Source organism: Globicephala melas, chromosome 16 (assembly GCF_963455315.2).
Source record: "Globicephala melas chromosome 16, mGloMel1.2, whole genome shotgun sequence".
NCBI lineage: Eukaryota > Metazoa > Chordata > Mammalia > Artiodactyla > Delphinidae > Globicephala > Globicephala melas.
The window spans coordinates 49635261-49646799 of NC_083329.1; the positions used below are offsets into that span (position 1 = coordinate 49635261).

General features: G+C 40.4%; 1 pseudogene; it reads right to left on the minus strand.

Moving 5' to 3' along the window:
- Nucleotides 1-3046: 3046 nt before the first annotated feature.
- On the minus strand, nt 3047-6893 carry LOC115856457 (eukaryotic translation initiation factor 4B pseudogene; annotated as a pseudogene).
- Between the last annotated feature and the right edge of the window lie 4646 nt (nt 6894-11539).

The following is an 11539-nucleotide window of genomic DNA, read 5'->3' on the forward strand; positions in this document are numbered from 1 at the left end:
TAAGTGTAAATTGCTTTATATAAAAAGTTCTTTTTTTCTCATGGATTTTTTAAATTAAACATTTTTATTTTGAAATGATTGTAGACTCCCATGCAATTATAAGAAATAATACAGACTAATCTTCTGTACCCTTTACCCAGTTTCCTTTAATGGTAATATCTTGAAAAACTATAGTACAATATCACAACCAGGATAATGACATTTACATATTCTAGATATAGAACATCTCCCTCACTGCAAGTATTCCCTACGTTGACCTTTTATAGCCATGCCCACGTTCCTCCTGCCCTAAATCCCTCATTAACTCTGGAAACCACTAATCTGTTTGCAGTTTTATAATTCTCTCAAAAACGTTTTATAAATTGATTCACACATATGTAAATTTGGGGGACTGGCCTTTTTCACTCAGCATAGTTCCTTGGAGATTCACACAGGTTGTTGTGTATATTGCTAGTTCATTGTTTTTAATTACTGAGAATTTTCCTTGGAATGAATGCACCACACTTTCTTTAACCACCCATTGAAAGACACTTGGGTTATTTCCAGTTTTTAGCTATTACAAATAAAGTTTCTACTAACATCCCTGAATACATTTTTGTGTAAACACGAGTATTCATTTCTCTGGGAGAAATTCCCAGCAGTGTGGTTGCTGGGCCATATGTAGGTGTATTTTTTTTTTTTAATCTTGAATTTTCTTTTATATTTTTATACAGCAGGTTCTTATTAGTCATCCATTTTATACACATCAGTGTATATATGTCAATCTCAATCTCCCAATTCATCACACCACCACCACCACCCCCTGGTAGGTTGACTATATGTTGACTTTAGTTTTTTACAAAACTTCCAAATTGTGATCCATTTTTTCAGTATTCACCAGCATTTGACATTATCACTATTTTAAAAATTATTATAGCCATTCTAATAGGTAGATAGTGATACCTCATTGTGGTTTTAATTTTCATTTTCCTAAAGACTAACAATGATGAACATCTTTCATGTGCTCATCTATACCTCCTCTTCAATGAAATGTCTCTTCATGTCTTTTCCTCATTTTCTAATTGGATAGTTTGTTTCTTTCCTGTTGAAATTTTTGATTGTTCTTTATATATTCCAAGTACTAGTCATTTGATGGATATGAAGTCTATGATCTTTTTAAAATTAACTTTTGTATATGGTGTTTGATTTTTTTTAATGTTGAACCAGCTTGCATTCACAAATAAACCCCATTTGGCTGTAGTATATAATTAGTTTTACATATCACTGAATTCTGTTTGGTAATATGTTGCAAAGGATGTCTGCATTTATATTCATGAGGGATACTGCTTTTTAGGCTTCTTCTTTTGTACTGTCTTTATCTGGTATTGGTATCAGGGCAATATTAACTTCATAAAATATATTGGGAAGTGTTCCCTCTTTTTATATTTTATGGAAGAGATTATGTAGAATTGATGTTAATTATCTTTTAAAATAAATTTATTTCCTTTTATTTTTGGCTGTGTTGGGTCGTCGTTGCTGTGCACGGGCTTTCTCTAGTTGCGGTGAGCGGGCGCTACTCTTCATTGTGGTGCATGGGCTTCCCATTGCTGTGACTTCTCTTGTTGAGAAGCAAGGGCTCTAGGTGCGCAGGCTTCAGTAGTTGTGGCACGTGGGCTCAGTAGTTGTGGCTTGCGGGCTCTTGAGCTCAGGCTCGGTAGTTGTGGCGCACGGGCTTAGTTGCTCCATGGCATGTGGGATCTTCCCAGGTCAGGGCTCGAACCCGTGTCCCTTGCATTGGCAGGTGGATTCTTAACCACTGTGCCACCAGGGAAGCCCCATTAATTATCTTTTAAGTATTTGGTAGAATTCTCCAGTGAAACCATCTGGCCCTAGAGATTCCTGTTTGTGGAACTTTAGAATTAGGAACTCAATTTCCTAAATAGTTATAGGGTTATTCAAATTATTTACTTCATATTGGCTGAAGTGAGGAAGTTTGCGCTCTTCTAGGAATTGGTTAATTTTATTTAAGTTGTCACATTTACGTGTGCGAGTTGTTCATAGTACGCCCATGTGTGTTAAGTTCTCTATGGCTGCTGCGACAAATTAATATAAACTTGGCGGCTTAAAGCAACAGAAGTTTATTTTTTCACACTTCTGGATAAAATTAGTCCAATATAACTTTTATTTGACCAAAACAAGCTATCAGCAGGACCATGCTCTCTCTGGCAGCCCTAGGGAACAATCCATTCTTTACCTTCTTCCAACTTCTGGTGATATTTCCTGACTTGGGGCCATACCACTCCACTCCCTGCCTCTGTCATTACATGTCTACTCCTCTTCTGTATGTATCCAATCTCCCTCTGCTTCCATCTTATAAAAATACATGTGATGGCATCTAGTGCTCATCTAGATGATTCAAGATAATCTCTCCATCTCAAGATCATTAATTTAATCACTTCCACAAAGACCTTTTTCCTAAATAAGGTAATATTTACAGGTCCTAGGGATGAGGACCTGTTATCTTTGAGGCCACCATTCAACCCGCCACACCTTATTATCCTTTTTATGTCTGTAGGGTCTGTAATAATATCTCTTGTTTCATCCCTTATGTTGGTAATTTGTGTCCTCTCTCTTTCTCTTCTTTTGGCCTACATGGGGCTTGCACAGCTTCTTGAGTCAGTCATTTTGTCTCAGCCCTTGTTTCTTCCAGTACTTTTTCTACCCTGCCTGTCTCTCCTCTCCTTCTGAGACCTAAATGGCACAAATATTAGAGATCTTTAGATCATTAAATATTAGGACCTGTTAGAGTCCCACCGGTCCATAAATTTTATTCATTTATTTTTCAGTCTATTTTTATTTCATTGTTCAGACTGAGCACTTTCTATTGGTCTATCTTCAAATTCACTGATTCTTTACTCTCGCCTCTCCCTTCTGATGTTGAGTTCATCTATTGAGGTGTTTATTTATTTATTTATTTTAGCTACTGTAATTTCCAGCTCTAAAATTTCCATTTGGTTCTTCTGTTTCTTTGCAGAGACGTTCTTTTTATCCACTTTTTTTTTTTTTTTTGAACTTTAAAGATCAGATTTATTTGGAGAAAACAACAAACCCCACAACCTAAAGGATGGGATTTTACATCTCAAGACATCTCCCAGGTATTAAGTCTACAGATTACAAATCATTTTCATAGAAGATATTTTTGTACAAATTTTACATGTATTGAGGAGCGGGTCATAAATCCCTGTTTTAACAGGGTGGCAGGGTAGAGGAATGGGGGAAAAAACAGCTTTTTTGGACACATCTATTTGGAAGCAGACATGAAGAGGGCAAACCCTACTTTTTCATCATCTATAGCAAATGGTTAAAAAAAAATACCCTCTCAACCTTGGGTATCTCTAAAAGCCACTTCCTAGCTACTACCCACTCCAAGCCAATTATTTAAAGTTACTTCACTTGGTATGTCTTTTATGTCCACTGGGTAAATGATTCATTATGCTCACTGCTGCAGCACTCATAAACCAGCACCCCTGCACGGCTGTAAAGGGTCTAACCTAGGACTGATGCGAGAAGAGACCAAGGTGTCTTTCCTCTGCAGGTACCAATATTGCCTGTAAGGACACCATCTGTTGAGCTGACAGTACCAAGGTGCACATAAAAGCAGGCAAGTAAAGCTACTGTGTTGCAAGAGAAGCCAGGACCTTGTGAAATTGTTCTTCTCCATTATCATTTATTCTCTCAAGGGGATGCTAAAAAAACAGAACCAAAAAAAAACACACATTGGTCTAGGCCACATTATAAATCCAAACATTGGTGTGGGATTTCACTTGGAGAGAAGGAAACTTTTGTTTTTTAAAAAGCCCCTCAAACCCCAATCAAGGTTGTAAGAAAGGCTCCCAATTTAACCACCCTCGCTCACCACCTAAGACTGGTAATTCTTTTCTGAGGTGTAAAAGGGGTCAAAGCAGCAGGAGCACGAATGGCTGGAGGGAAGGAGTGTCAAAACATGAAGGAGGCAAGATTTGCTTGAGAAAAAGCAGTGATGATTCCTCATTGGACAGCTCCCAGGGGCTCTAGAGAATGCTTAGGAGGTCAAGTATGTGACTTAAGCAGAAGCTGCCTGTAGGAAGGTTAACAGGAAAGATGAACATAAGATGATGACAAGAGTCTAAATTTTTAAAGCTCCAAGATTTCAACAGAATGTGGATATATTTGAACTTTCAGAAGGGACAGGGTTTAAGAAAGGGTGAAACCAGGACACATAAAAGACCTGGGAATTCCCACAACCCCTAAGTGCTTCCTGCTCCAGGAGGTAAACGATTATGTGTTTACTGGAGGTCATACCATTTTCCCTGTTACTGGTGCAAAATAATTCATCAAATCCCCAAGCTTCTTTTCAAATCACGATTTCCCCATTTACTTTGGTCACCAAACAGTCCTATTCTTCAGTGGCCTGTAGACTCACTCCCACCTACCCCCCTGGGGGGCACAAATGAAGGAACTCCCCCTTAGGCTGGCCCCAGTAACTCAGAATTAAATAAGAGGTGGGGCTGGCAGCCTCCTGGAGACTAAAACAACATCAGAGACTAAACCTACCTTGCCAAGAATGGAGAGTTTATTCAGATACTGTTTGCTAATTCATGTATGCCACAACGGGATAAGAATTAAAGGTAGAAACCTCACACTCTTCCTTATACCTGCCTACTGCCCAACTAGATTCCAGATACTGCATCACTATCACTGCCATCTTGCTAAACGGAGGCCCCTAGGCACTAATCACACAGGCAACTGCACGTGTCATAAAAATGCACCACAACTTTAAACTTACAGCATTAAAAGCTGTACGCCTCTCTCTGGCTACATTGGTGAGTCTCCAGTTAGTTCAATATTTTAAAGGCTGCAGCAGCATGCAAAAGAATTTCATTTTGTTTCTTTTTTTTTAAAAAAAAAAAGTTAAGAAAGGTATCCAGGAGATGGTGAGTTTTATTTTATCTTGTCTGGATAGAGGTTTGATTTGCTCTCGAATGTTCCCGGGTGGTGAGAGACTAGGAGAAAGCACAGAATGCAGAGGTCTATTCGGTGTAATCTTCTCCCTCATTTTCATCTTCACCATCAACGGCAAGAGCAGCATACTTGCTTGCAGAACTGAACTTAGAGGCTGGATCTTCAGCTTTCTTTGGCTCAGGTGCAGATCTGGAGTCTTGATCCTTTTTGCCATCTTTCCTATCTGACTCCTTCCAGAGGTCTTTGTTCCCTCCATCTCCTGGACCACGGCTGGAATTTCCACTTTGGCCTTTTGGGGCACTCACCCCATCTGCTTTATTTTCATCTGCTTTCCTTACTGGTCCTTCCTCAGATGGTTGAGCTGGAACTACTTTCCCTCCACCACTTGTAGGGGACTGCTGCTCTGTGTCTGAGCTCTGAGATCGAGCAGGAGGGTTAGAACTTCGCTTCACCCAAGCATTCTCCTTTGGTGGAGGGGCTGGCATTACCTTTAGAGGCTGTTCAGGTTTGGGAGGCTTAGAAGTTGGAGACTGACAGTCTTCCTCTTTATTGGGTGTTTCATTTTCTAGAGACTTCTCACTCTCTCTCCTTCGTGCATTTCTGCCAGATGTGGATGAGGTCCCCGTTTGTGATGACTCACTTCCTGTCCTCGATCGTTCCTGAGTTTCTTCACTTCGCCAGCTTGGGTGTCTCTCCCGAGGCCGTCGTTCTAGTTTTGGCTCATCCAGCTGACGCTGCAGTTTCTCCTGTTCCTTCTGTAGCCGCTCTTCTACTTCTCGTTCTCTAGCAGCTGTGTCAACAGGCTTTGCCCCTCCAAAGATAGAGGCTGCTCGACTGGACTGGGATGTGCTAGCAGAGGAATCATCTTCCTTAGGAGTACTCCGAGGCTTTAGGTTCAGTTTGGGTCTTTGGGGGGGACCTCTATCATCTCGCCTATAATCATCCCGAGAGTAATCGTCTCTGGAGCTCCATGACCGGTCATCTCGTCTTTCGTATCTGTCTTCATAGCGGTCCCCGCCTCCTCTGTAGTCATCATCCCTACGGTACCCACTACCAAATGCTCTTCTGCCACTGCCTATCCTGGAATCGTAGCCTCTATCATAGTCTCTGCTGCCTCGGTCATCATAGCGATCTCGGCCCCCGTATCGATCCATGTCCCGGCGTGGGCCATCACGGTAACTGTCCCGATACCCATCACGATATCGGTCTGAATCGTAACGATCTCGATACTTGTCTCCAAAGCTATCATCACCTCTTCTAGGTGGGTAGTCATCAAAGCTGTCTGTAGCAGGACGGGCCCTCCAGTCTGTATCTGTTTTGTCAGAATCCCGATTTCTATCGCGGCCAAAAGAACGATCATCCCTGTCTTTATCCTGTGCTTGATCAGCAACGTCCACTCGAATTCTCCTGTTACCTAGAGACTCTTCTTTGAGGCTCAGGGCAGTGAACAAGGAATCCAGGTCCTCAAACTCAGCATAACCAAAACCTTTCAACCTCTCAGGATTGCTGGGTTCACGTGGTAAACGCACTGCACTGATATTTAATCCTCTAAAGAATTCCTTAATGGAGTCTTCTGTCACATCACAGGGCAGGTTCCCTAGAAAAGCAGTGTAGGGTGGTGATTTGGGAAGACGGCTCCGGTCGATATTGGGTTCCCGAGCAGCCCGTGGAGCAGTGGGCAGGATGGAACGGTCAATTGGAGGTGCCCTATACACGTCATCATCATTACTATGCCAAGTGGTTGAAACATCTCCTTCTAGGTCATCTGTTTCATCAGCCCAGCTGACTGGTTTGGGGACATAGGTGCTTCCTCCACCAGTCCCTCCATCCTCAGCCAGGAAGTCTGTTAGGGAGATAGTCTTCCCCTTCTTATTCTTCTTTTTTGCTGAGGCCGCCATGTTGGGAGAGGGAGAGAGAACGCCTATCCACTTTTTTCAAGCATGTTCGTAATTGCTAGCTGAAGAATTTTTATTTTGGCTGCTTTTAAATCTTTTTCAGATAATTCTAAGATCTCTGTCATCTTAGTGTTGGCATCTAATGATTATCTTTTTGCATTCAGTTTGAGATCTTTCTGGTTTTTGGTATGATGAGTGATTTTTTTCATTGATACGTTGACATTTTCATTTGATCTCCTTCCTGGGTTGCCTCTTGATGTGTTGGCTCAATGGATCTTGTCATTGGAATTTATATTTAGGCTGTGATAGTCCTCCCACCCACTCTTTCACACACACCTTTGAACAACCCTTCCTTACTCAGATAGCACACATCTCTCTCCCCAGTATTCCACTACTTTAAAAGTAAAATTTGAAGCATTTTTATCTTAGCTCCTTCATAAATCTGGTTCCATGAAACTTGGCATTTTCACAGAATTTCACTGGTCCCAATCTCCCGTGAAATGAAAGTCTTCTTGTTATGAGGTTGCAGTAAAACTGCTGTCTCCTTTAGAGTCCCCTCACCTCTTTACTTATGCATTTGTCTCTGACTTATCTAACTCAAAAGAACTACAGGTAAGCCAGTTAGTTACATATTAACTTGGATAACCCTGAAACAGAAATAGCACCAAATGTGTGACCAATGCTCGTGAGTCAATAAATAGAAAGCCAGGTAGGAAGTAGAGTGGGTGAATATGAAGGCAGGTGGTTTAGAGTGAAAAAAGATTTCAGGTGACACAAGAATTGTAGAAAGGTGACAGTAAACAGAGGGATTGCTTTAATTCATGTTAGAGGTCATTTCATTTCTAAACCAATACATTTTCAGTTTGACTTTTCATCTTGACTTGAGCATAGACAATGGTTGTAAAGGCAAATTTCAGGGGCATGTGAGTTAATTGTTCATCAGATTAGGCCAGTCTCCAAAATGTCATTTGCTGCTCTATCCTGCCAAGTAGACCTAGTTTCACACTCACAGGACTTTAATATCAGGGCCCAAGAAGATTTGCACCTCCCAAGATCTGAAGTAGCTCAAAGCAGATTTTTCTCCTTGACACATGAACTTCATCAGTTAACCTGCCTCACAGTAGTTCTCAAATACAGACCCTACATGGGGTATTTGCTCTTCTGCTTCTTCTAGCCTCAGCCTCAGTAAAAATCAAACAGATAAACAAATACAGGCTTGAACTGAATTTCAACAGCATTGCTAGATAAATCTTTCAGAGTTTATTTGATACTGGCTGTGTGTATAATATAGCCTTTTTTTTTTTTTTTTCCTCCTCCTGTTTAGTTTCCAGGTAGTCTTAGGTTTAAGTGTTGGCCTAGGGACTTAATACCACCCCTGCTCTTCATATATAAATCAGAATTACAAGATCCCTTGGCCTTCTGTTCTTCCTGCCTTGTAATGAGCCAAGAATGGGAAGTAGATGTCATCTTCAGGCTCTTTCATGCTGTGACACATCAGCTGAAAATGACATCCGGGAAAAGGCTGTGTTCTGATCATAATAAATGTGTTACATAATAAATGAAGCTACAGTCTCATGTATTGTCTGTGAAGTGTGCTACATAACTTTTCTCTACAGTCATTAGCCTTCATTTTAATGTTTCTCTTTCATTAGCTTTCCTGAGCAAAAAAGCTGTAACATTTTTTTTTAACATCTTTATTGGAGTATAATTGCTTTACAATGGTGTTAGTTTCTGCTTTATAACAAAATGAATCAGTTATACATATACATGTATCCCCATATCCCCTCCCTCTTGCGTCCCCCTCCCTCCCACCCTCCCTATCTCACCCCTCTAGGTGGTCACAAATCACCGAGCTGATCTCCCTGTGCTATGCGGCTGCTTCCCACTAGCTATCTACCTTACGTTTGGTAGTGTATATATGTCCATGCCACTCTCTCACTTTGTCCCAGCTTACCCTTCCCCCTCCCCGTGTCCTTAAGTCCATTCTCTAGTAGGTCTGTGTCTTTATTCCCGTCTTGCCCCTAGGTTCTTCATGACCATTTTTTTTTTCTTAGATTCCATATATATGTGTTAGCATACGGTATTTGTTTTTCTCTTTCTGACTTACTTCACTCTGTATGATAGACTCTAGGTCCATCCACCTCACTACAAATAACTCAATTTTGTTTCTTTTTATGTCTAGTAATATTCCATTGTATATATGCGCCACATCTTCTTTATCCATTCATCTGTTGATGGACACTTAGGTTGCTTCCATGTCCTGGCTATTGTAAACAGAGCTGCAATGAACATTGTGGTACATGACTCTTTTTGAATTATGGTTTTCTCAGGGCATATGCCCAGTAGTAGGATTTCTGGGTCATATGGTAGTTCTATTTTTAGTTTTTTAAGGAACCTCCATACTGTTCACCATAGTGGCTGTATCAATTTACATTCCCACCAGCAGTGCAAGAGGGTTCCCTTTTCTCCACACCCTCTCCAGCATTTATTGTTTGTAGATTTTTTTAATGATGGCCATTCTGACTGGTGTGAGATGAGATCTCATTGTAGTTTTGATTTGCATTTCTCTAATGATTAATGATGTTGAGCACTCTTTCATGTGTTTGTCGGCAATCTGTATATCTTCTTTGGAGAAATGTCTATGTAGGTCTTCTGCCCATTTTTGGATTGGGTTGTTCGTTTGTTTGATATTGAGCTGCATGAGCTGCTTGATTAATCCTTTGTCAGTTGCTTCATAAAGCTGGAACATTTAAAGCTAAGTAATGCAAAATGTTTAAGCAATGCTGCTAGGAGCCAGTGTCCTGGAGATATTGTATATTGAACAAGTTATCACCATCAAGTATTCCCCAGGCACTGAGGCAGCAGATTTGATCTTGGGCATTTGCAAAAAGCATTTCAGATGTGGTCCCTTAATCAGATAGCTTAAAGTCCCAGAGTTATAATACTGGTATTATAATAAAATAAAATAGAGTAAATGTAAACATATGGCAAATAAAGGAAAAGGTGGGAGAGGTAGGTAGGTAGATAGATAGATAAACTGAACTTAGGTAGAATACATTCAAGTAACAAATATATTGTCAGTAGACTCAATAAAATCTTGCAGAGTATGCAAAGTTAAGGGGCCATATGGATAATTAAGAAGAGAAGGCTTGAGCTGGACCAGTTAAGCAAGATTTTGTGGAAGAATGATTATTTCAGGATTTCCTTGCAAGCATTCTAATAACATGTAAGGCATGTTTGGGCTAAGTTTCCAAGTCAGAGGAGCATGATGTAAATTCATTTATGAGATGTCAAAGGGTTGGGCTGAATTGTGGCTTAAGAGACATGGGAGATTAGGTGAAATTCTGAGTATGGATCATAAATGTACAGGACCCAAAGGATATCCAGACAATATGGTTAAAAATTTGGGCCAAAAAAGGGGGGGATTATTTATCTAACAAGAAGCTTTTGAGACATAGCTCACTTAGCTCATACCATTCAGAATCTCCAAGGTTGGCTATTTCCAGAGCCTGTCATTCCTGGAATAAACACATAGGAAGCTTAGTCTCTGGTTTACTGAGTTATTCATGATCTGGCAGCCCGGTGGACTTGCTTAGAAGACCAGGATCAGGGTCTAGGACTCCTAAAATCCAGGGAGTAAGCATCTGGGTGTCACTCAAGTCATTCACATCAGTTGAGAATCTTTTGGAAGCACAATGGTAAAGACAAAAGACTTGGAGTCTTGGAGTCTAGTCTCATCTCTGTGATTAGCAGATATGTGCCCTTGGGCAAATCATGCTGTATACCTGAGTCTCAGTATCTGAATCTAGAAAATGTGGAGTTTCTTCTACATTAGCATTTCCTAAACAGTCTTCAAAAAGCTGTTCAGTGGCTCGTGGTAGATTATATTCAAACATGGCCACAAAAGCTCCTTCTTCCATTCCATGTGCCACTTTGCAATGTGACTATTCTTCCATCAATAGTGGACATTAATTTATATGTCCCTTGAATCTAGCCTGGCCTTGTGACTTACTTTGTTTAATATTATACAGCAGAAATGATGTTATTTGATTTTCAAGGCTTAAGAAGCCTTATAGTTTCTGTTGTTTGTCCTGAGCCCACGTTGAAGGAAGATTTGGGGAGGATGAGAAACCGCATGGAGGAGAAGTGAGGTACCTCAGGTGGCACCAACTGCCAGACCATCTTGGAGTTTCCAACACAGGAAATCTACAGAATTGTGAAAAATAATCCATCATTGTTTTTTTAAGCCACTAAATTTGGGGGTTATTTATTATGCAACAATAGAAAACTGAAATGGTGTTCAATATCAATATGATTTTATTATCAAATAAATTAGTTGAAGATCAACTGAGCAGTATAAATAGGTTTCTCAGACTGGACTGTCAGAGCTTCTAATGTGCTGACATTGCTTTAAAACTCCAAACTGTGAGAGAGATTTGTATACCTTGTCTGCCAGACTTATTTAATCATTGTTTTCTCTAGAAAGCTGTCTAATCACTTGTGGGTCACAGTTTGGGAAACACTGATGTAGTTGAATCCCAAAGGCCCTGCCAGTTCTAGCATTCTAAAAATCTGCAAATGAAGCAGGGAGGGTTTTGGTCACTATTTCTTCTTGATTATCTTGATGACAAGAAAACTCCTTCCATAGTTGGTTGTTACCAAAT